This window comes from Equus przewalskii, chromosome 6 (assembly GCF_037783145.1).
Source record: "Equus przewalskii isolate Varuska chromosome 6, EquPr2, whole genome shotgun sequence".
NCBI lineage: Eukaryota > Metazoa > Chordata > Mammalia > Perissodactyla > Equidae > Equus > Equus przewalskii.
The window spans coordinates 92,032,529-92,055,972 of record NC_091836.1 but is presented as its reverse complement, the minus strand read 5'-3'; the positions used below and the strand labels follow the sequence as shown (position 1 = coordinate 92,055,972).

Sequence of the window (23,444 nt, the reverse complement as noted above, 5' to 3'; positions counted from 1 at the left end):
CTAACAGCAGTGTTCTTCAGATTGTTTAAAAATACCCTAGTTTTCATTCTTTTAATGCCTATTTGCGATATTTTTGAACATGCAATCAAATTTTTTTCTAATAACCTGGTCTACTTTTCCCTTTTTGATTTCTCCTATTGTTTTTGTACATAGAGATATCTTTGCTATTTCTAGATATTTGATATTTAGGGGTTTTTTTACCTTTTTTATGTTTATAGTTTTTTAGTGGAAAGATTTGTGAATTTCAAATAAGGTCCATAGTTTGTCTAACAGTATCGTATTAATGTTAATTTTTTGGTCCTATAATTGTATGGTCACTCTGTATGATGTTACATTAGAGGTTTTGGTAGAGCTACAGGAGAACATTTTATATTAATTTGCTATGCCTTTTTCTATATCAAAAATTATTTCACAATAAAAAGTTAAAATGTCTAAAAAATAAAATTAAGATAAATAAAATTGAGAAAGATGAGTGAAGTACATCTGATATGAGTATTTATGTGCCAACATAAACCATCCACACCTGAGTAACTTTATCAGAAATGAGAATAAAGTTAATAAAATATTTAAAAATTGGCGTATGTAGTCTGTACTAAAAATTTGTCTTCACTTAAAGTTTTTCCCCTTTTTGTCTTTTATATTTTTTCTTTCTTTTTTCCTTCTGTTCTCTGTTCATTCTGTTCAGTTTTCAGGTGCTAGGTAAAGCAGTGAACAGAACGTTATTTCACTGGAAATGTTTACGACGGACTCGGATGATGTACCCGGATCCACGAGGGGAAGACCACGCTGGCGGCGTGGAGATCGTGCAGCCACCCAAACATGAGCAGTGAGCACATTGTGTGCCCACAGGCTGCTCTGGCGGGTGGTACTTCTGGGCAACTGTGTAAAGCAATATGTTTCCACTTAGCTGATTGTCATTTCCAGAGATTAAGAATTAGAGTATTTCACTGTATTGAAATATATTCAGAGGCGGGAATAACTAATTTTAATTGACCACAACGGGGCCAATTGTGAGACCATCTGGGAGACTTGTCAAGACCCAACAGGGGTTGTTCTTAGACAGCATGTTCCTCAGAAATACAGATGATACAGAGCACTGAATAGGGAATTCTGATTCCCAGACAATTCACTGATTAAACCTTTGTGCTCAATATGGGTGATCAGACTTCTTCTTTAATTCCAGAAAGAATTATGGCTTGACATAGTTTTTGCAGTTTTGTAATCAGACTTACATCACTTCATTTACCCTCTAAACAATGGATCACATCCCTAGCCAATCTAAAATAACAACTTACACACATAATTACACCCAAAATGCCAGGACCAAATATGATTATCCCTCACTTGAGGGGATATAAAGAAAAGTAGATTCAAAGAGTCATCAAATGTTTACGTCTGTTCTTTCTGCCTGTCACACTTCTACTTTCCCTGCACCTAATAATCATACCCTGATTTTCCTTATGAGAAATATTGTTGGCTGCTAATTCCATGCAGCTTGTGTGACTCTAACTTTACCACTATATCAACACAAAGGATAAGACTCAAGCCCAGCTGATCAGGGTCTTGGTCCAGATTTGGTAAAGTAATATATAAATTTTTTATTTTCAAGAATTATTGAGGAAAAAGTGCTGAGGGTCATTACTAAGTCAGAACGTATCTGAGAATAGACCCAACATAGAAAAAGAACACCTGAGTCTGGAGAGAGAAATGCTGAATCCGGGCGATGTGGTTGGCCCCCATGCCCCCTTCATACAGCCTTGCCTGAAGCTGATGAATTCTTGAGATTTTTAGCTACACGATTCTAGCAGCAGCCCTTCTGTTCTCTTAACACCACGCTTAGATCTTTTTGCCCACTCTATCTTACACAATCACATAATTCTGTCACTTCCTTAGGACTCAGAGTAGCAGAGAAGAACATCCAGGTAACCAAGCTTATATCTAACGCTAATGCCACCGCTTATCACAATGTGGGCAGAAAACATATCCATCTATTTGGGCTTCTCTAAATGGAAGGCAGACCCTGCTTACTACCTACTTGCGAAGTGCCTCCCTATTGGATGATGCACAAATTTGAGGCCACTTAAAACAAATGTCCTTACAATTTTCTTGGAATCCCAGCTTACATATGTGTCAGCCCTGCCTAAAAATGTCCTTTAATATTTCCCATATGATCAAACTCAAACTCAAATCTGATAGTAACAGAAAATCTTTCTTAATAAATAGATCTGCTTAATCGAGTTTTGATTTTTGCCTGGGACCTTGAACCATCACATCTGCAGCATAGCTTACTTGGTAGCTCAAATTTAACAAATATTCTGGGCTACAAAATAGAAGGAGGTATAAATCTGGTATCTCTAGAATCTTTCTATATGTAAATGTAAAAATTTAAAAATTACTATGAGTCTCCATTTTACATAGCATTTTCAAAGGAAATTAGGTATTCATTGGGATTTTTGCTTGTAAATAACAGAAACCAATAATGGCTAACTCAAGCAAAATATGAATTTATTGTGGAGATTTCATGTAAAATAAAGAGAAAACCTGGGGAATAAGGCTCAGAGAGCAGGCAGGAACCAAGTAGGATGAGGTATCTACGATTATACAACAGGAATAGAGTTACTGTGACAAGTGAATGTGAGGCTGTAAATCACTGAGCTTAATTACAAGGTGCAATGATGAGGTGTCAGTTCACTGTCACAGTGAAAGTCTGAATCTGGGACCACTGAAGATTGTTAAATATAATAAAATATGTAAATGTGTTTATCATATTATTTTCTGGATTTAAATAGAATGTACCACTGCTGCCAGGCTGCTGAAAACATGTGTTAATGTCTCCAAGATGCAATTTAACGTAAATCAAAGGTACACACACCCACAGCGGTCCTCAAACTGCTAGCGGAGACTCTTGTGTCTCGCTGCGGAGAGCAGCGCCTGTGTGAGGATCTCCTGGAACTGATTGTGCAGAAACCGTTATATAGGACTGCTTGACATCACGTTTGTTTCAGTCTGAATGTGATTTTAAAATGCCTGGGAAATGGGCATGCCCTTTCAAATACGTCATCTTGCAATTGGAAATCTTCTATCTTGCATAAGTTTAGGAGTAATAGGTAATGTGGATACTTACCAAATACGGGATGATATTTTACAAATTTCCTCAAAGTCCCTTACTGAGGGCATCTCAGGAAAAGGATGTGTTATTGGACTGAGCTCGAAACCATGAGCATTTATGTCGCCAATTCTTAGACACACAATTTTTTCACTTTTTGGTGTTTCTGAAATCAGGATGTGGCCTACAACATTACGCACTTTTTGTTTAGGATTTATAGTCTCCCCATCCCAAGAAAGTTGTCAGATAATCCACTTTACCATTGATGACTCTTTAAAATTTAAAGATTGTTATTCCAAAGCTCTTGATTCAAAACGATAGGAAGAGGTCAATAAAGGGGAGAAATTCTTTCTCCCATTTAGAAAAGCTTCATTATATAGAAACTAGACGAAATAAGGAATGCATATTTGGCATTTTATTTATTCTAAGCCACACAGAATAAAAAGTAGAATTTACAATGAAAGGGGAGATAAAATTATTTATGAAATAGTTCTAAATCGATAATGGAGAAAAAGGCCAAAGGGAATGAGTCACCTATTTATTTCATAAAATAAATGCAGAGCTTTAGACACCTGAAATACCTTTGGTCAAACAAAGACTTAAGGCTATTCCCTTTGGAATTATAGGAAAATATAGTGTAGGTAGCAAGAAAGATGCTTAGTTGAAATCAAATATTTTCATTTAATTTCCCAATCATCCCCTTGTTTAAACATAATGCTATGATTTAATCTATATCTAGACTAACTGTTCCCTTAATAAAGATTTATACTTTTACAGAAAGGTTTAGAATTGAGTAGACTTGAGTGATAGAATCATTCTATAAACATTTAAATAAAGCCACCAGACAGCTATGCCGTCGTCCAAGAGATGGCAGTACCCTGGCTGTGTGTTAGTCTTGCAAACGTGAATTCTAAATTCAAGTGAAACACAAGTGTAACAGAAGTTTTGCAAGTGCTCAAAGATTTTCTCATGGAGGTTATCTCAGGAAGAGGATCTATACTGAACTTGGCTCTAATTCCTTAGGGAATTTAAGAGTGCTCCATGAGAATTTTGTTCTTAGCTGAGCACCAAACTAGATGTAGCACCTATTGTAAGTCATTTAACCCCTAGACACTCAGAGTGCATTATGTGAAACAATGGAGAACATCTAGGTCATCTCTCAGACTTCTTGCACGTTCAGAACTATTGTCCTACTATCGAGAGGGGACAAAAGGGACATGAGATGATGACTTTTTCTGATGTCAGGTAAGATATAATTGTAATATTCTAATTTACTGAGTAAATTAGTTAGGCATTCTGTGTGCTAATTAGCTTCGTCTCATACCTACAAGATCACTTTTCAAATAGTATGGCTATAGTTCAGCGTGGTGGCTGAGCTCCTGGGACAGAACAACTGTACTCGAATCCCACTTCTATAGAGGCTCTGTGATTTGGGATGCATCTTGTAACCTCTGCTGCCTCTGTTTTCACATCCATAAAACAAGGTAACTATCATGACTAACTTAACGGATGGTTGTATTAAATGAGATGATACAGGCAAAACATTTATAACAGTACTGCCACATGGTAAGCACTCAATAAACGTTAGCTTTTATTATTCCAATAAAATTCATTTCATCTTGTACAAATAAAGAAGAGTAATTTTTCTTTTTCTTAAATTAGAAAACATTTTTAATAGAGAAAAATATAGAGAACAGTATCATTCACCAAAGACAAATTTTTCTTGATGATTAGGACAGCATGCCAAGAAGGTTCAGGGTTTCAGCATCCTGATTTATATATATTATTATTTTAGAAGATGGTAGATAAGTTTCTAGTTAACGAGCCCTCTAATTTCTCTTATAGATGAAGAAAAGTTTATTGTGGGAGTCATTGCACTCCTTGGTATGTCTCTCTGTGTCTGATTTGTTCTTCCTCTAAAATAGACAATTCTCTTGGAAACGGAACCTGCTTCTGCTGCCATTAATAACTCCTTTCCACTATCAGAGAGCGCTTATTCTGATTGGATAAAAAATGTGGCTAAATATATGAGATGCCATTCACTCCAGAAATAACTTTATGCCAAAAGCATTAATATTCTTGTCAACATTTATAAAGACCTTTTATGTACTGGAAATAGGGTTAAAACAATCCTTCTCTTCAAGGAGTCCACAATCCGTGAAGGAGGCTGACAGTTGCGCTCAAAGGCTCTGGAGAGGCATCTGCTCAGGGAGTGACGCTGAGCCCTCTTTAGATGTGTAGAGGAGTCAGCCAAATAATAGGAAAAACCAAGAAACAGAGAAGAGCACGGGCATTAGAAATACAAGACGTTCAACGAAATCATGCATAAGGCACTGGGGAAAGAGCTGAAAGAAGGAGCAGGAGAGGTGCGCTGGGGTTAGCCACTTAAGGCCCTGTATGCTGCTGAAGTCATGGTGCTGAATGTTTAGCATAATAGTCGCATTATCAGATTTACTCTTTAGAAAAATAAAGTAAGAAGAATTTTGGATTTCAAATTCAATAACATATCTAAAGTTTGCCCCATACAGGCTTAATTAGCAGTTGAATTTTAGGCAATATTTTATAGGGAGAATACAAAACTCATGGAACTCAGCAACAAAAAAACTCCACAAGAAATAAACAACCTGATTGAAAAACAGACAGAGGAAGTGAATAGACATTTTTCCGAAAAAGACACACAGATGGCCAACAGGTGCGTGAAAAGGTGCTCAACATCATCATCAACATCCCCTAATTATCAGGGAAATGCAAACGAGAACCACATGAGACATCACCTCACACCTGTCAGAATGGCCGTCATCAAAAAGACAAGAAATAAGAAGTAGGAAAGAATGTGGAGAAAAGGGAAGTCTAGTGCCCCGTTGGTGGGAATGTAAATTGGTACAGCCACTATGGAAAACAGTATGGAGGTTCCTCAAGAAACTAAAAGTAGAACTACCCTATGATCCAGCAATCCCACTTCTGAGTGTATATCCAAAGGAATTGAAAACAAAATATTGAAAAGATGTCTGCACTGCCCCCCATGTTTATTGCCGCATTATTCACAGTAGCCAAGGTATGGAAAAAACCTAAGCGTTCCTCAATGGATGAACAGATAAGGAATACATGGCATATATATGTACAATGGAATACTATTCAGCCATGAGACGGAAGGAAATCCTGACATTTGCAACAACATGGATGGACTTTGAAGGCACTATGCTAAGTGAGATATGTCAGATAAAGACAGACAAACACTGTATGATCTCACTTATATGTGGAGTCTAAAAAGGCTGAACTTGTAGAGACAGAGAGTAGAATAGTGGTTGCCACGGGCTGGGCAGTAGGGGAAATGAGGAGATGTCGGTCAAAGGGTAACACACTTCCACTGAGAAGATGACAAAGTTCTGAACATGTAATGCACAGCGTTATGATTATAGTTAACAATACTGCATTATGTACTTGAAAGTTGCTAAGAGAGTAGATCTTAATGTTCAAACCACAAAATGAAATGATAATTATGTGGCATGATGGGGGTGTTAGCTAATGCTATGGTGGTCATCGTATTGCAAGATATAAACGTTATCAAGTCAATATATTGTACACCTTAAACTTAGACAATGCTGTTTGTCAATTATATCTCAGTAACGTTGGAAAAAAATCACTAGGTGCTGAGTGTATGTGTGTGTTTAAACGAGCATTTGTTGAATGCTTATTTTATGCCAGGTGTTGTACAAAGTGTGTTTACATACACTATTTCATTGAATCCTCACAGCAGCCCTACAGGCAAAAAATTCTTAAGAATCTCCATTTTAGAAATGACAAACCTGAGGCTTAATCATGCTATTTAACCTGCCCATGTTCAAGCAGCTACTAAGTGATAGAGCCAGGATTGGTCCAGGCCCAACACCTGTCAGAACCCATGTTCTTTCTCATTTTGCTGTGTAGTTTTTACTAATTCTCCTCTCTTTGTGAAAAATAAATAAACAAACAGTAAAGACGAGTCCTGGATTTCTGCTGCGCAGTGCATGAGCAATAACCAAAACATACAGAAACATGGAATTGGTCTCTGAGTTTTTAATTCCAGATACATGCACCTCACCAGCCAATTCAACCCCACCAGGCAATACAATAAATTGTAGTTTATAAAATAACTTTGCCCATAGAGCAGTTACTAGGCAAAGTAAATCTTGTGAAATCATTAGGCAAGATCAGTTAATTCACTTGTAATTAATCCTGAGGATATTCTCTTCCTGATCTGCCAGAGAAGATTTGAACACCTGCCACACTCCCTTTGCAATTCTGCTGGGAATTCTCAGCCCAAAAAAGCCATTTTATCCTAGGCACCCAGCTCAGTGACTACAGAAGTTCAGAGATCTCCCTGTTTCTTCGACTTTATAAGAGAACTGAATTCTTATTTTTGGAGTTTTACTAAAATTTATTTTACCATTTCCTCTGTTTCAGGAAAAAAAAAGTTTAGAACATATTTTCACATTCAGATACAAGTGGTACAACTGCATAAGACATATCAAAGCTATGCCGTTTAAAGCTAATGCCATTAACTTTAAAAATTGTCTTGTCCAGTCTTTGCTAGTCCATCACCATTGCATACATGATGACTAAAGCTCATCAAGGCTAACCCGGAAGAAAAATTTGGACGTTGTTTATTATTTATGATTTAATTGAAGCTTGCCAAATATTGACTGTTGTGAGCAAGTCCTTTTTGAAGTAGTACCAGCGAGGATCTGATGTTGTAGTTCAATCCAAAAAACAAAGTTTAACTGCTATAAATTTCAAAGGACGATGATTTATTTAGTACTTCTGTTTTCTTCCCAGCATCACTGGGAAATTCCCACAAAGTGTAGCTGGAAGAGAAGCAGGCTTATCATTTGCTTTTGTGCTACAAGCTTACCTAAGTTAGCCCTGTTGATGGTTTTATACACTGAATTGATTGGAACATTGATTTGTTTTAGTATTACTATAAATCTGACGCCACTAATAAGGGGTGTGTCTTGTTAAAGTGGAAAAGAGGCCAAATTTTCTTCATATGCTCCTAGCCTGAATTTGGCATAAAGTTCCATATGTGTGTGTATCCATAAGCAATATATGTATGCACATTTAAAAAATGTTTGCACACTTTGTCTAATGATCTCACTGCTGACAAGTCCATAGGACAATTTTTGATTCTTGTCTTTCTTGCTTTATCATCAGCATTTGACACAGTTGATCAATCCTTCTCCTTGAGATAATTTTTTTTTCTACTTGTCAGTCCCCGTTGGTTCTCAAACATCTCAACTCTGGACTAACTCATGGCTGAGTACTTGGCCATTTCCTCTCTTCACCCTCACTATCTCAGTGATCTCATTCATGACCATTGTTTTAAATACCATCTCTGACAAGGATTACCAGATTTATATATCCGGGCTAGACCTGTCTTCTCAACTCCAGCTGCTAACTCATCCATCATATGTAGTCATCTCAAATTTAAGCTATCCAAAATCAGTGTCATCTTTTGCGCAAGCCTCCTTCAGCTATGGTCTTTCCTTCTCTAGTAAAGACAATACGATCTTTCTGATTGTTCCTAATAAAAATCTTGCAGCATTCTTGACTCTTCCTGTTCCGTCACAATGTAAATAAGTTACTCAATATATATAATTAAATTCATGATAAAATATATTTTCAGAATTAAATATTGCATCTGCATCATTCTCTCCATTCTCTTTTACAATTTATTAGATACATATTACACATACTACTAGATACGTACATACATACATGCTATACATACATATATACTATTAGATACATATTACAAACTCTCAATTTATTCATGTCTTTTTTTTTAGGCATGCTTTTTCGTGAGGAAGATTGGTCCTGAGCTAACATCTGTTGCCAGTCTTCCTCTCTTTTTTTTCTCCTCAAAGCCCCAGTAAATAGTTGGATATCCTAGTTGTAAGTCATTCTAGTTCTTCTATGTGGGATTCCACCACAGCATGGCTTGATAGGTGGTGCATAGGTCTGTGCCCAGGATCCGAACCAGTGAAGCCTGGGTTGCCTAAGCAGAGTGTGCAAACTTAACCACTCAGCCATAGGGACAGCCCCATTCATGTCTCTTAACTACACACACACATACCACACATGCACACCTCTTTTTATTTGTGTGGAATTCTAAGCTAATTCCTCAAAGTACACTATGAGTCATTATTTCTCTTTTCAAACTTGTCCAGACAAGAGGGTTTGTTTTTTCTAAAATAACTTTATTTGTATTTTAAATTATTCCAATGGCTATAAGTACATAAGTTTTCTTTCCAAGGTCTATAATTGTCCTTATTTTATATCCAGCTGTTCCTTCATTTTCTCTCTTAACACTTTTATAAATAATTGATGTTTTTCATATTCTTGCATTCATCTCTTAGAGTTACCTGAAACACCTGTTTTAAAATTTTTGTCTCTACAGTCAATTAAGCCAACATTGCTCTTTTCCCCATGGCGGTTGGGTATGCAATTGTTGCCAACAGCAGCCTCCCAGGTAGTGTATGCAGCCTGCTGCTTGCATGGGTTGGCCTAAGGCACCTTGGAGACAGCTCTTTCCAGTGGCATTCATTTCTGACCTCATGCTGTCCCCAGTCTAGGCTCCAGACTGGTACGTGGGGTGCCTTTGGAAAGCCCCAGGGCACAGTGACAAGGGTCCACATTGACCAAGTTATCATATTCATCCATACCACACTGCAGAACAAGGAACATGTGACTGAGGCCCTGTGCAGGGCCAAGTTCAAGTTCCCTGGCTGCCAGAAGATCCACATCTCCAAAAAGTGAGTCTTCATTAAGTTTAACGAGGATGAATTTGAAGGCATGGTGGCCGAAATGTGGCTCATCCCAGATGGCTGTGAGGTCAAATACATCCCTAATCCTGGCCTCCTGGACAAATGGTAGCTCTGCACTTGTGATGGCTTCAACAGCGCCCCTGCCCCACTCACGCCCACCAATAAATACTACTTCCTGTCCATCTAAAAATAAAATAAAATTTCTATCATGTTCTTCCATATAATTAATATTATCTACTTTGAATTCTATCTGTTAGTTTTATTTACTGTTTTTCTTAGCACCAGGTTTGTTATGTGTTTTGGAATTTGGGTGTGCAGATTCTTTTTGTGATGGAAGTTTTGTTTATTTTTTATTATTTTTGCTTTAATTTTCTTTATTTCTTCTCATCAATACTTGCCTAGTAGTTGTGTGGTTGCCTCTACCTGCTCCTCAGATTCTCTAATATTTATGCACCAAAAGAAAACATGCTTTGGACTCATGAATCTTGCGGCTTCGATCAAACAGCAGCTGAAGAGTATTCACAGAAGGCCAGGTCTCATAGCAGAGCTCGTCTCCGTATGCTTAGCTAACCACAGAGAGAGCACTGTGGTTAACAGCGAGAGCAACTGACTGAAATTCTCTTTCCATAATCTGCATAGATCTTTCCAGCTGCCTCAACCACCTTAAGGTGCCCCAAATTTTTAAATATTAATGAAAATAGTACCTACCCCATTTATTTGTTGTGAACATTGAAACAACAACTATAAAACACTTAGCAAGTGTTTTGCATATAGTAGGTGATGATGGTTATCATCTATATTAATTATTATTACTAATAATATCAAACAGTAATTGTTATTATGGCAAGCCTAGATTGTTATCTTCTCTGCAACCCATTTGGATTTGTCCTTCAAGTTCTAGTCTCTAAAATATTTTCTCCTTAAACGTATTTTCTAATAAGTACCCCATCCTTTCAGTTATTATCCTACCCTCATATTTGCTTATACTTATCTTGAGGTGTTATGTTATTGATTATTTTAAAATACAAAGGTTTTTTTTTTTTTTCAATCTTTGGGCTCTTCGAAGTCACTGAAGTTTTTTTAAGGTCAAAGACTACGCCTTCTTGCATTTTCCTTCCTCAATGTCAGATGCAATTTTCTTCATAGAGTTGAACATAATAAAGTTTGTACTGAATATTAAACTCAAAACCCAAAGTTATGTCATACAAAAATATATAAGGGATGGATTTCACTTATTTATATTCTGATAATTCTCCAATTACATGTTTCTTTTACATCCACAGCTGTGCCATAATATTCCTTAGTGCTGCACTCAGTTTTGGGTCTGGTTAAAAAAAAAAACAAGAAACAGCTGTTATATTTCTTAAATAAGAATCTATTTGGCTAGAAACATTTTAATCGAAAGGCCTTTGTCAAAAAATAATATGCAATTTTATATGCGATATTCTACAATGCATAGAAAGCATAATGCTCCCATGAGGTCCAGTATGCTATGGGTTAAGAACACATTACTCTCCCCCAAAAGTTCAAATTCTAGAATTTCTTAGCTTCTGGAATTAGGAAGAAAAGAAGAGTATTTACAAATAGAAAGCACAAGTGCTTTGAAGTACATTGTTGAAGATAGTGAAGATGGGAAGTTTTGCTTTACTTTCAAATATTAAGTAGGCAAGTCTATTTCATAGATACATAAAGAAATAAAATAGAATTTCTACTCTGAGAGTCCACAGTTATGGTTGGCCTCATCTGCACTGGTTCAGGTGCTGGTCCTTAGGAAACAGTTCAGCATGATTTAGATGCTTCGGTTCACTAGAGTTACACTTCTTTCTATTACAGAGTAATTTGAATTCTACTGACTTAATGAAGAGAGCAAACTGAGCTGCTCTAGGATCTCAGCACTCGTTAGACAGTCTCTTCTGAATTCCCGCTTACACCATGCTGGAACCTGGTTAAAGGTGCTGCAATGATGAAAGATAACTGATTAGATGGACCCACAGAAAAGTTTGAAGAAAGCTTGATGCTAAAATGAAAATGTTCTTTATTTAGGGTCAAATGCATCTGCCACTACCTTTTTCTTAAGCACAAGGTTGTTCCTATCTGTAGACCGCGCATACACCTTAAATAGCAAGTGTTCTGCTAGCACCCTCTTCTAGTTAGTTAGAACAATAATCCTACTGTGGCAGTCGCACTCAAAGTGACTGGGCACGCTGGAGAACAGTGACTGCTAGAGGTACACAGACTTTCTCCTCTGAAAGGAGATTATATCCAGATGAATTTTAGCACATGAATGAGTACATTGATCTTGCAGGAAATGTGTGTGTTCAGAGTGAATTCTGAACACCGCGGAGAAGACAGATGCTCACATGATGCTCCTGAAGGACTTCACGGCAAAGCTACCTCACCCCATCTCAGTTTTGGCCTCTAATGGTATCAGAAATGTCACCATTAAGGTCAGAATTGATTTTACTCCTTTTATCATTCATTCATTTATACTTCAAATATTAAATAAGTGCTCCTGTAACCTATGTCTGGTGACTACAAAAAGGCATTAACATACAGTTGATGCTCCACATCATACATCATTAAGGAATTGCACATTAAAACAGCAATGAGATACTGCTACACACCTATTAGAATGGCAAAAATTCAAAATACTGACAACACCAAGTGCTGCCAAGAATATGGAACAACAGGACCTCTCATTCACTGCTGGAGAGAATACAAAATGGCGCAGCCACTTTGGAAGACAGTTTGGCAGTTTCTTACAAAACTGGATAGACTCTTACCATATGATCCAGCAACGTGCTCCTTGGTATTTACACAAAGGACTTAAAAACGATGCCCACAGAAAACCTGCACAAGGATGCTTACGGCAGCTTTATTCATAATTGCCAAAACTTGTAAATGACTAAGATATCCTTCAGTAGGTGAATGGATAAATAAACTGTGGTACATCAAGACAATGGAGTATTTTTCAGTACTAAAAAGAAATTTCACTACCTATCCGTGAAAAGACATGGAGTAAACTTAAATGCACGTTACTAAGTATAAGGAGTCAATCTGAAAAGGCTACATACTGTAAGAGTCCAAATATATAACATTCTGGAAAAGGTAAAATTATAGAGATAGTAAAAAGATCATTGTTTGCTAGGGGTTTGAGGCAGAGAGGGATGAATAAACAGAGCACAGAATTTTTAGGGCAATGAAACTATTCTCTATGAGACAATAATATTATACATTTGTATAATGTATAATACATTTGTATACAATAAATACATTTAAACACGTTATTGTACATTTGTCAAAACCCATAGAATGTCCAACATCATGAGTAAGCCCTAATGTAAGCTACGGACTTTGGGTGATAATGATATGTTGCGTAGTTTTGTTGAACACAAAAAATGTACCACTCACGTGTGGCCTGTCGATAGCGGAGGAGGCTGCAAGTGTTTGGGGATGCAGGGTATGTGGGTAGCTGCGCTTTCCACTCAGTTTTGCTGTGAAACTAAAACTACTCTAAAATGTAAAATCTATTACAGGAAACAAACTAACTTGTTCAACTTTATTAAAAGCAAAACAACATCTGACCTCACAATTCATAAAACACCAGACTAAAATAAAAGGTATATTCACGCTTCAAACCAATATATTGGATGTCCCATGTAAAATATATATTCCTTGAGGAATAATATCAGGATGATTGTGTAAAGAGATGGGTATTAAAGCATTACTTTATAATAGAACTACCTTAATTTTCATAAAGTGGCCTTACACTAGAGAGACCTGTTTAAAAGTTCCTAAGGTTGCAGATTAATAGTTAAAAACTTAAGATCTATTGAAATAATGGACTATATAACAGGGGTACAAATTAAACTATAAAAATGCTTTTTGTTGTTAACTAAAAACACAAAAATAATAATAAATGTGCACACTAAAGAGGATATTAATAGTTTTTCAAATTGACATATTTTAATAAATGTGCATATTTTAAACAAGCAAAATTTATACAGTTGATGGTATTTGTCTTCTTTGGTCCTTCTATAGTTTTCATAAAATCTGCTCAATGAAATTGCAATATGCCTGTAAAAGCATTTTGCTTTATTGCAGACATCATTCATGTCAGCAAACATATTTCCATTTTAATTTATATTTACATTGGAATTTGGGGTGATTATTTGTATTTGAGTCATTGTATGACTCAAAGTTTTGATTCCTGCTTCCAAAATTGTGGTCCCAGCAAGAGAGAATATGTATGGTGAGTAAACATTATTTACCCCTTACTGACTATTTGAAGCATTTTGATTTTAAAATCAAAATTACTTTCAACTTTTTCTAGTTATTCTTCATTTTTATCCCAAATACACAAAGTCAAGTGCCCCAGCTTTGGCCGTGAAGAACTCATGCGGAAACACACACCATTAGCCCCCTTACACACGACTCACCCGCCCTGCCCACCTTACAGACCCAGAGAAATACGCACATCTAGCTTTATCTCTGTTCCATTGCACAAATTTCTCTTGCTAAGACATCTGTTCTACCTCTATTTTTGTTTTTTGCAAATACTGAGCCCCTCCTTTTTATTATTGCTAAATATCTTTATCAAGAATAACTTTAATTTCTCTTAAACTAGAATCAAATATCTCTTAGTCAAATGAAAAGTAATATATTATAACTTTAAGCACAGTAACCCATTAAATCCTTGACCTAGCACCACAAGGTAAGTTCTGATTAGTTACAAATGGTTAAACCCATGTAACAGTGAGGTGAGGATGCTTAGATTAAGGGACTCTCTTAAGCTCACAGGGCAAATGAAAAACAGAGCGAAGATTCAAACCCAGGTTTTGACTCCCATCAGCTCTTCTGTCTCCATGGCCAAGGCTCATAAAAACGGTACCCCTGCCTCCTACCTCAAAGGATGTCCATGTAGAGAACAGTTCAGCTTAGGAGGACTTCTCTCCTGCGATGCAGCTATTGCCATGCCTTCCAAAGCACTTTCCACAACACAGCTATGTGTGGAAGGACAGACTGCTGCCTGGAGCAGTACCACAGGAAAGGAGAAGAAGGAAGGCAGGGAGACTTCCTCTGAAAAAAAGCAACTCCCGAAGCAGCTGAAAAATGTCCAGCACTGAGCAAAGCGTCAGAGTTACAGTAATAAACAAGATACAGTTTTCACCATCTAGGATTCTACAGTCTAACCCTTATGTGTGTAGAGAATGAGGGGAACCTCCGGCCTTGAGAGAGATCAATGCAGAAACAGTTTGCCCGCCCAACAGTCTTTACCAGGGACTTGCCACAAGCCAGTTGGTCTCTAAATGTGTTTTCTGGACCAGCAGCATCAGCATCACCTTCTTAGAAATTACTTATTACTAATTACTACTTACAAATACAAATTCTAAAGCCCTGAACTGACATAAACTTACCAAAGCAGAGCCTCTGAGAGTGGGCCTGGCTGTCTGCACTTAAGGAGCCCTTCAGGTGAATCAGCCACCCACTCAGTTTGAGAGGTACCACGGAAAGCCAATGTAATCACTTGCCCTGGATTTGTACAGACGGAATTGAATGGGCACTCCATTTCTGGTTTTGTGCTCACAGCTCAATAAAATCTCTCTAGTTCATGTCACTTACAAATATTCTAAGTTAACCACTCCCATTCTTTCACCTCTGCCATTCCACCTGGAGTGATTTTAACAAGAACAGATTGCCTGACTAACCCATGGCTGTCTTCACAGGCTACTCTAGCAGCATTACTAAGCTGCACTCTCAAATGTGGTAACAGCTCCCCCATACATCTTTCTGGCTGCAGTATTGTGACGGGGCTATTTTTCACGGTGATGGGAATACGATTCAAAAAGCCTTTAACATAAACCTCGCACTGTACACTCTTCATGAATAATGAATCAGCCATCCAAATGACCTTGCTAATATCCACTTGCACAGGCATTCCCTTGGTATACTGTAAGGGCCTTGGAACTCAACCTTGCCCCTACTTGACTGGCAGTTATGGTTCCCAACAAGCTCATCAGGATTCTGACGCCAAATGCAGACTTGGCTGATATTTTCCACTCAGTCTTTTGGCCTGGAGTTCACTCAAGTCTCACTGAAAGCTTAGCATTTCAGGTAGATTTTTTCCAAGTTAGTCTACCAACCTGAGCATAGTCAGTATCTTTATCATAGAGTCAGAGGCTTATGGTCATAAAGAATGATTTATAAATTACTCAGTAATAAAAATAAAATAAGACTGTTCGTTTATATTTAAAGTGCAGGCATTTCATCACACAATCTGCAAGCATGTTCGTCTCTCGTGGTTCTTCTCAAAGCCTTATGAGGGAGGGGCTAGAATGCCCATTTTGCAAGTGAGATAACTGAGGCTGTGCACATGACAATATAGCATCGCATTGTCCTAATCCTGGGCGCTTATCTGATGCATTTATTAGTTAGAACAAGACAGGTTTAGCTCTGTGTGATAGAGACCCAGGAAAGCAGAGTCTTAAACAAGATAGAGGTTTCTTTCTTTCTCTGATTCTGAGACAAAAGTCCAAGTGCCGCGCCTCTGTTCCTTGAGGGTGTCAGGGCCAGCCCACTTCTCACTTGATGAGTCATCGCCTCTAGGGATGCCCTCACCTCTACACCTACAGTCCATCAACAGGGAAGCGGGAAAGAAAAGGAGGAGAGCGAATGCCTTCCCTTCATCAGTACAATCTGGAAGTCGCCAGCATCTCCTCTGTTTACAGAACTGTGGCCAGAACTTAGGTACATGGCCCAGCCAGCTGCAAAGGGGGCTGGGAAATGTTCATTCTGGGTGTCAACTTGCTCAAAAATACCCGAAGTATCTCTTTAGAACAGAGAGAACAGTTAGCCGGGGGAGAACTATCGACCTTTGCCACATTTGGTCTCTCCTCTCCTCCCAGTTCAGAACCTAGATCTTAACTCTTAAAATAGAAGTGAAACCCAGTAAATAACACATCATAAGAACTAAAGTGAATGAGTAGAACACATGAGAGGTTATCTTTTTTCAGCAGAAAACATTAGTGTACCTAGTGCCCCACACTCTATGAGTCTACAGAAATCAATTAGTTATGAATTTTGGTCGTTGCTCCCAAGCCGCTTATTATTCACCCGGTGAGGAAGCTTCATAGATGAGGTTTATTCAAGACTTTTCACATCATGGTCCTAAAATCACCTCCAGAGTCACCTAGGGTATTTATTAATAAATCATAAGCCGGTTCCTGCCCAGACAGAGTGAATCAGAATCTCTAGTAATGTGGCCCGGGAACCTACATCTTAGTGTTACTCCCAGAAGGGTTTTATGCCCGTTAAGCTTTAAAACCACTTCAGAGTGAGAGGAAGAAACAGATGGGTTTTCCTTCTCTCAGGATCTCTGTGTTATGTCCTCCCATTCCTAGTGTCCTTCTGCAGTATCTGCAGGTTGGTCTTTCCATGCTTATCAATCCCTGACAGTTATTAGAACTCAAATTTTATAAGAGGAAGAGATATAGAATCACCCAAAACAGTCAAACTCTTACAGTTATTATCTTATACAAGCTTCTTAACAACTCTATGAGGTAGTAAGCAAGATATAACATTCCTATTTCACACACAAGTAAACTAAACTGACCTTCAGAGAGGTCAAGAGACTTGCACAAGGCCACACAGCTCTAACCATCAGAGGCGGCCTGAGATCTTTATTTGACTGCAGGTCCTGTGTTCTTCTTCACCTTCTTGCAACTATCTCTCAAATAATAAGTGTGAAAGCGAAACCCCAAGGCGGCTTCAGCTTTGCCATCTCTGACCCATGTGGATGTTCATTTTGACACCTCTCTCTCCAGTGCCTGCAATTTATCCCAACTAGAAGGCCTCCTGAGCAATTCTTAATATTGAAAATAATACCGGTCACAAGGTTTTCCTGAGGGAAGTGGGAGGGATGTGATACGAATGCCTGCCCCAAACACTAATCCAGGTGCTTCACAGGATACAGACACAACAACTCACATGCTGATAATCAAAGCTTTTGTCCCTCTCTCTCTCTGACAAATCTTATTCTAGGCTTGTAGCATAACAATGATCAATGATCCTGCATTTAACTCTATTTTCTTCTAATTATGTTCAACAATGTAAAAAATATTCACTTCCTAAGAAAGTTATGAACAGATGTAGGATTTCAAAATTACTAAATGCCATTTCACTTTCAAAATTTGGAAAGACCTCCAGCTTGTACTAATCTTGTGCCCACATTTGATGCTTCTTGTGGTGTGCCTGCTGCGATCTGTGCTTTCAGACTAGCCCTGGGGTTTGAAAGCATTAGTGTCTGGGAGGGAGCTGTCATCACATCTGTCTTAATTGCATTTCCATCTGCTCATGTGGTGTGCACCTGCACTTGGCTGAGTAGACAAGAACAAGGGGAAAAAAATCTCCTAATACCGTTATCCTTATAGTCAAAACCAAGATTTTTTCACTTTTTATTTGATAAAAGAGTGTTAGAGAAGGAAAAAAGAACATAGAACAGAATTCACAAGACATATGTTTTATTCCTGGGTCTCCCGTTTACAAGCTGTCACCATGGACATATCTGCACTGTGACATTTCAAACCTCGGTTTCTCCATCTATAATTATGTTTGCCTCTTCACTATGCCAGTGTGGGAATAAAAGGAAACAGTAAATGTGCAAGTGCTTATAAATATAAAAAATACAATTTTGCATATGCCATATATTCATATGTCACTGAGACTGAAGCAAACTAAAACTTACAGAGTGTAGGATTCTCCTAAAATATGGGGTTTACTGGTTGATTGAAAAAATCCATATGTGTTTCTACTGCTTCCATATGCTTAACTTACTCTGCATTTTGGTGAGTATGAAACGGAGGATCCAAACATGCAGGGAGAGAGGACTGTTTAAGAACCGATAGCTAATTGACATTTTAAATATGCTTTTTAATCTCCAAAATGTTCTTATCTCCTCCAGTGGTTTAGTACTGCACTCCTGCGCTGCCGCAGCCCGGCCAGGGAAGAAAGTGCTTAGATGGCGGAGGGCAGGTGAGACCACAGCAAACGGAGTGAACAAATACTGCATGAGATCATTCCAGATGGAGAGACATTCCCAGAATTAGTAGCAAACAGTGTGCAGAGCATATTAGAGGGAAGCAGCCTCTTTCAGAATGCTGCTGACTAGACTAGCACTGGTACAAGAGAGGAATCTTCAGGAACTGTAAGGAAAGACTGAGAAAATCTGCAAATGACAATTACTACTCTGATAGATAGAAGAAATCAATAGCCCAGGACAGAGTGACAGATCCAGGGCAGATCCTGTCTTTCTGTCTTAAAAGGGAATCAGAACCACCTGGGCATTTATCATAACAAGGGAGAAGCAGGTGGAGCAGCCATCGGGAAGAGGGGATCTGGGATAAGAAGAGGGAGGGAGGGGGAGGCGCAGAGTGCGTAGAGGGGCCGGAAGAGGAGGAGAACCATAGAGGACCAGAATCAAATGTCGCTAAAGGAAAGTCCAGGTTTCCATCACTTCCTTTTTAAGATAAGGTAAGGAATTAAAAGATAATTGTGTAAGAACCTGTCATTATGGTTTGGGAAAATTACTTCCTCAGGTATCTCCATGGCACACTGCACATAAAGCTCACCCCAAAATGGGGGTCAGTTATTCTCAAGAAATGTTCACAGTGACTTCATAAAGTTCAGAATCAAAGAATTTCTGTGGATGTTATGAAACAATTCTTCATGTGGGTTCTGAGGAAGACTGGCTCTGTGGATAGTAACAGTGATAACTTCACAAACAATTCTGTGATTAAACAAATCCGAGAAACATTGCTCTTTGCTGAGGACATCTCAGAACCTGATTTCAAGAGAACCTGATGAGTCTTCATGGGCAGAGCAGAGGGCATGGTATTACTTGTGAAATTCAGGCTCCCCTGAATAGCCTCTCCAACAGTTAAGATCAAGATTGAAGTGTCTAGAAGGGGTAAATCCAGGTTGAAAGCACAGCTTACAGACTGGGCGATCTCTGGAATCAGGTATACTGGTTGATGATGACTGCTTGATAGCAGCTGATTGATAAGAGAGATGACAAAATTTCAAGAGACTAGATATCACCAGATAAAAGGGAACACTATAGTAATGGTACAAGCTCACTAACTGACCATTTTCATAGAGGAATGTGTGGTGGTTGACAACCTCACGCATAATCAATGTAATTCAGATTCCTAAGAGATAACATTTTTTATGTATCAAATTTGTTTAAAAAAATTAAAAGTGAATAGGAAGATCTAGTAAGACAGGAAAAGGGAAAGCATATTGAAAGGATATTTTTCAACACTACTAAAGAGATAATAAATGTGTATAATCCTTTTGGGAAATAATTTGACAGTATATTTAACTATGTTAAGATCGTTGTTACACTGTAACTCAGTATTACCGTTTCTTAAAGGATGAACCTAAAAATAGTATAGGGGAAAAAGAAGCACCAGGCGAAAAGTCATTCATCACCCAATATTTTATAATAATGTAAAACATGGAAGCACCATAAATGTTTTCCAGAAGAGATGACTAACTGAGTAAACAGACATCCATCCCATGGCCAACTTATCCCCTCATTGTCTTTCTTACATATAGAATGCAATCCGGGACACCAAGGGAGAGCAACAGCTTTTAGATGTCTCACCAAGGAAACGATCAGGATAAAGACTCCAATGAAATCAATCTTTGTTTTCAGTAAAAGGTATTAGCCAAGATCAACCCCCTTAAGACTGTTGTATAACTGATAGCCCGTGATGGAGATAAAATAGACAAAATTTCTTGTGTAATTTTTGATCCAGCAGCACCAAAAGCACAGAGAACTTGGGATACTTTTAGGGAATTTACTACAAGTTTCTTCACTTAAATCCTTACTCCAAAACCAAGGAATTATACCTTTAAGAGACCGATTTTCTGGTTGCAAGTAACAGAAACAGATGTTTTCTATCTTCAAAAAAAAGTGTGTGTGTATGTCTATAAATATATGGTGGAACTGCTCTACTCAAAGATTTTGATGGGTCTAGGACGGCTGGAGGATTAAGTGTTAGAAACCAGACAGGACATATGGGGACTCACTCAGGAGGCTGGGCAGAAAAACAGTAGTCAAAATTACACTCCAGCTACTACGAATGGGTCCTCCAAAATACTCTCCAAGCATTCAGAATTCTGGCAGAAAATCTGATCAGGAGGTTTATAGGTAATGTGATTGTGCAGGAGGACAATAGCAGAAGGGTCTTGCCTCCCTCAGCTCCTGAAAACAGCAGGCAGCAGGATGCAGTGAGACCACAACCAATGAGAAATTCTTCCAGATGGCAGAGGAAGATGCTAACAGGAAAAGAGGATAGGTAGGATGTTCTAAAGTGAAAAATTGACAAAGTTTGCTCCCATAACCTCCAGGGCTGCTTTGTACTCACCAAGGGCAATAACAAAACCATGAAATATTCTATTTGTGAGATCATATTCTTTATAACAATAATACAAGCGCTCCTCTCATCTTTAGGGGGTCCTCGGTCACTCCCACCCCAGATTTCTATCTGCTGGATCATGCTTACGTGACTTTCCAGATAATTCTGCTCAGGCTGCTCTTGTCTACCAGGTCTTACCTGCCTGTACTTAATTTGTCACTCCATTTGCCATTTGGACTGTTATTTCTGGTTTCTGTTCGACTGTCTCACTAGGAATGACAGTCACTGAGTCCAGGTGGTAATATCCTTTAAGAGGAGATGCAATTCTCTCCTTCTCCTTCTCTAATCGACTAGCAAATTTTCAACATTATTTTCTACTTATTTAGGATATCCAATGCCTCCTCCTATCACTGATGTCTGTTAATAATTCTGAAAATAGCTGTAAAGAAAGTTTCCCTAAAGATATGACATGTCTGGAATACTAAGATAGATAGATTGTGCCTCAAATTGCCTTTAATCCTCTCCAATTCTAGTAGCATCTACTGAGATTCTGCTGTATACCAGACTTTCTGATTGGAACCAGGATATGAAGATGAATGAGGCCTGCCACCTGCCTTCAATGCACAATACAGTGTGAAATATAGACATAGATTGAACAAGCTCGACTACTCACATGGTAAATGTTAGTTATTGACATAAGCTAGGTTTTATGGAGCCCAGAGGAGGGAAAATTGGCATTTATGGGAGGCTGGGAAGACTTCTCAGAAAAATTAATATTTACGTTTTACTTTGAGAGTTGAAGTAGATCCCTCTCTCTCTCTCTCTTTCTCTCTCACACACACACACAGAGGCATAACCCTATTATAACCTAATTGGTGTCTAACCCCTCCCTCTGAGCAAGCAGGAAGCCTGGACCTTTGACTCAGGCTAGCACCGAAGCCTCACCTAAACATGGAATAGAGAGGACCAGAGGGAAAATTAGAAAAGTCTGCAACCTGGACAAGAGTGGCTCAGAGACTAAGAAGTCATCTGAAATGTGAAGTGTGATCAGGGGAGCACACTGTCAGAGGTGGGGAATCATTTTGAGGCAAGAATAGGAGGAAAGAACAGCGTTTTCCAGGTATGCAGCCATGTTGACTGGTGAGGGGGCAGATTTTAATGTGTCAGGTTAGTTTGGGGAAACAGTAGGGGTGGGGCTGTGCTTAGATCAGACAAGGCTAAAACAGATGGGGTGGGAATGTTTCCTTAAAAAAAAAAAAGGAAGAGACTTGGGTTTCACATAGCAGATCAATAAAATAAATGCTCTTGTGTTTAGAAGACTCTAATTCACTGGCTCCTATCCAACCTCAATAACATTTCACCCTCTGAAATCCACACTGTCCTCACATTGGCTTCACCAGTGAGTGGGGCCAGAGTGTTTCTAAGTCTACATCTGCCCAAATTACCTGACCAGCTCTCAAAAGTGCCAAAAGAAGATTGTCATAGGGTGGAAAATCTCCCCCATTTTCAGGATAGATTCCAAAAGATGGTTTGGGAGAGGTTTCAAAGATGCCTGAAAAAGATACAAAAACCACATGGCCAAATCAATGATATTTGTGATGTAAACAAATTCGTGATGGCTGTCGGGTCTTTCTATAATTCCCTCGATTTTATTGCTCTTCCAGTCTCCTGACTCCACCTAGGAGAAAGCTTCAATGAAGTGGTCATGATCTTTAACAGCTTCCAGGTACCTTTGGCAAGGATCGCGTGAACCTGCTTGAGGTGAATCCAAGGTAGCAAGGGTAGGAGGCAGAAAAGTTCAGAGGAGCTAGGGAGAGCGACAGGAAACAAGAGCTTCTAACTCTTACAGTCCCTTTTGGTGAGGTTTTTAATTCACTTGCTGCACTTGGTCCAAAGCAGTGCTCATCGTGGCACAGCATTTGTAGCATTCCATCCTGGATTATTTGTTTTGTTTAAATTGTGATGATAGCCCCAAAGGTGTAGGAAGAGTGGAGCTAGAAACCCTTCTTCGTGAGATGGCTGGGCAAGGTTTAATGAGTACCGTGGGGATTCTGCCCGCGCCTCAGAGCAGGAAGATGCAGATTCTATATGTACATCTATTTCTCAAAGGGTGGC

At 38.6% G+C, this 23,444-nt stretch overlaps 1 protein-coding gene and 1 non-coding gene across 8 annotated transcripts in view; one reads left to right on the top strand and one right to left on the bottom strand.

Moving 5' to 3' along the window:
* Window positions 1–23,444, bottom strand: part of LUZP2 (leucine zipper protein 2) — a 458,146-nt gene that overhangs the window by 121,939 nt on the left and 312,763 nt on the right. The window lies entirely within an intron of this gene.
* Window positions 9,537–9,671, top strand: LOC139084375 (small nucleolar RNA SNORA70). The gene has a single exon (XR_011541718.1). It is a non-coding gene; the product is annotated as a small nucleolar RNA SNORA70 (small nucleolar RNA).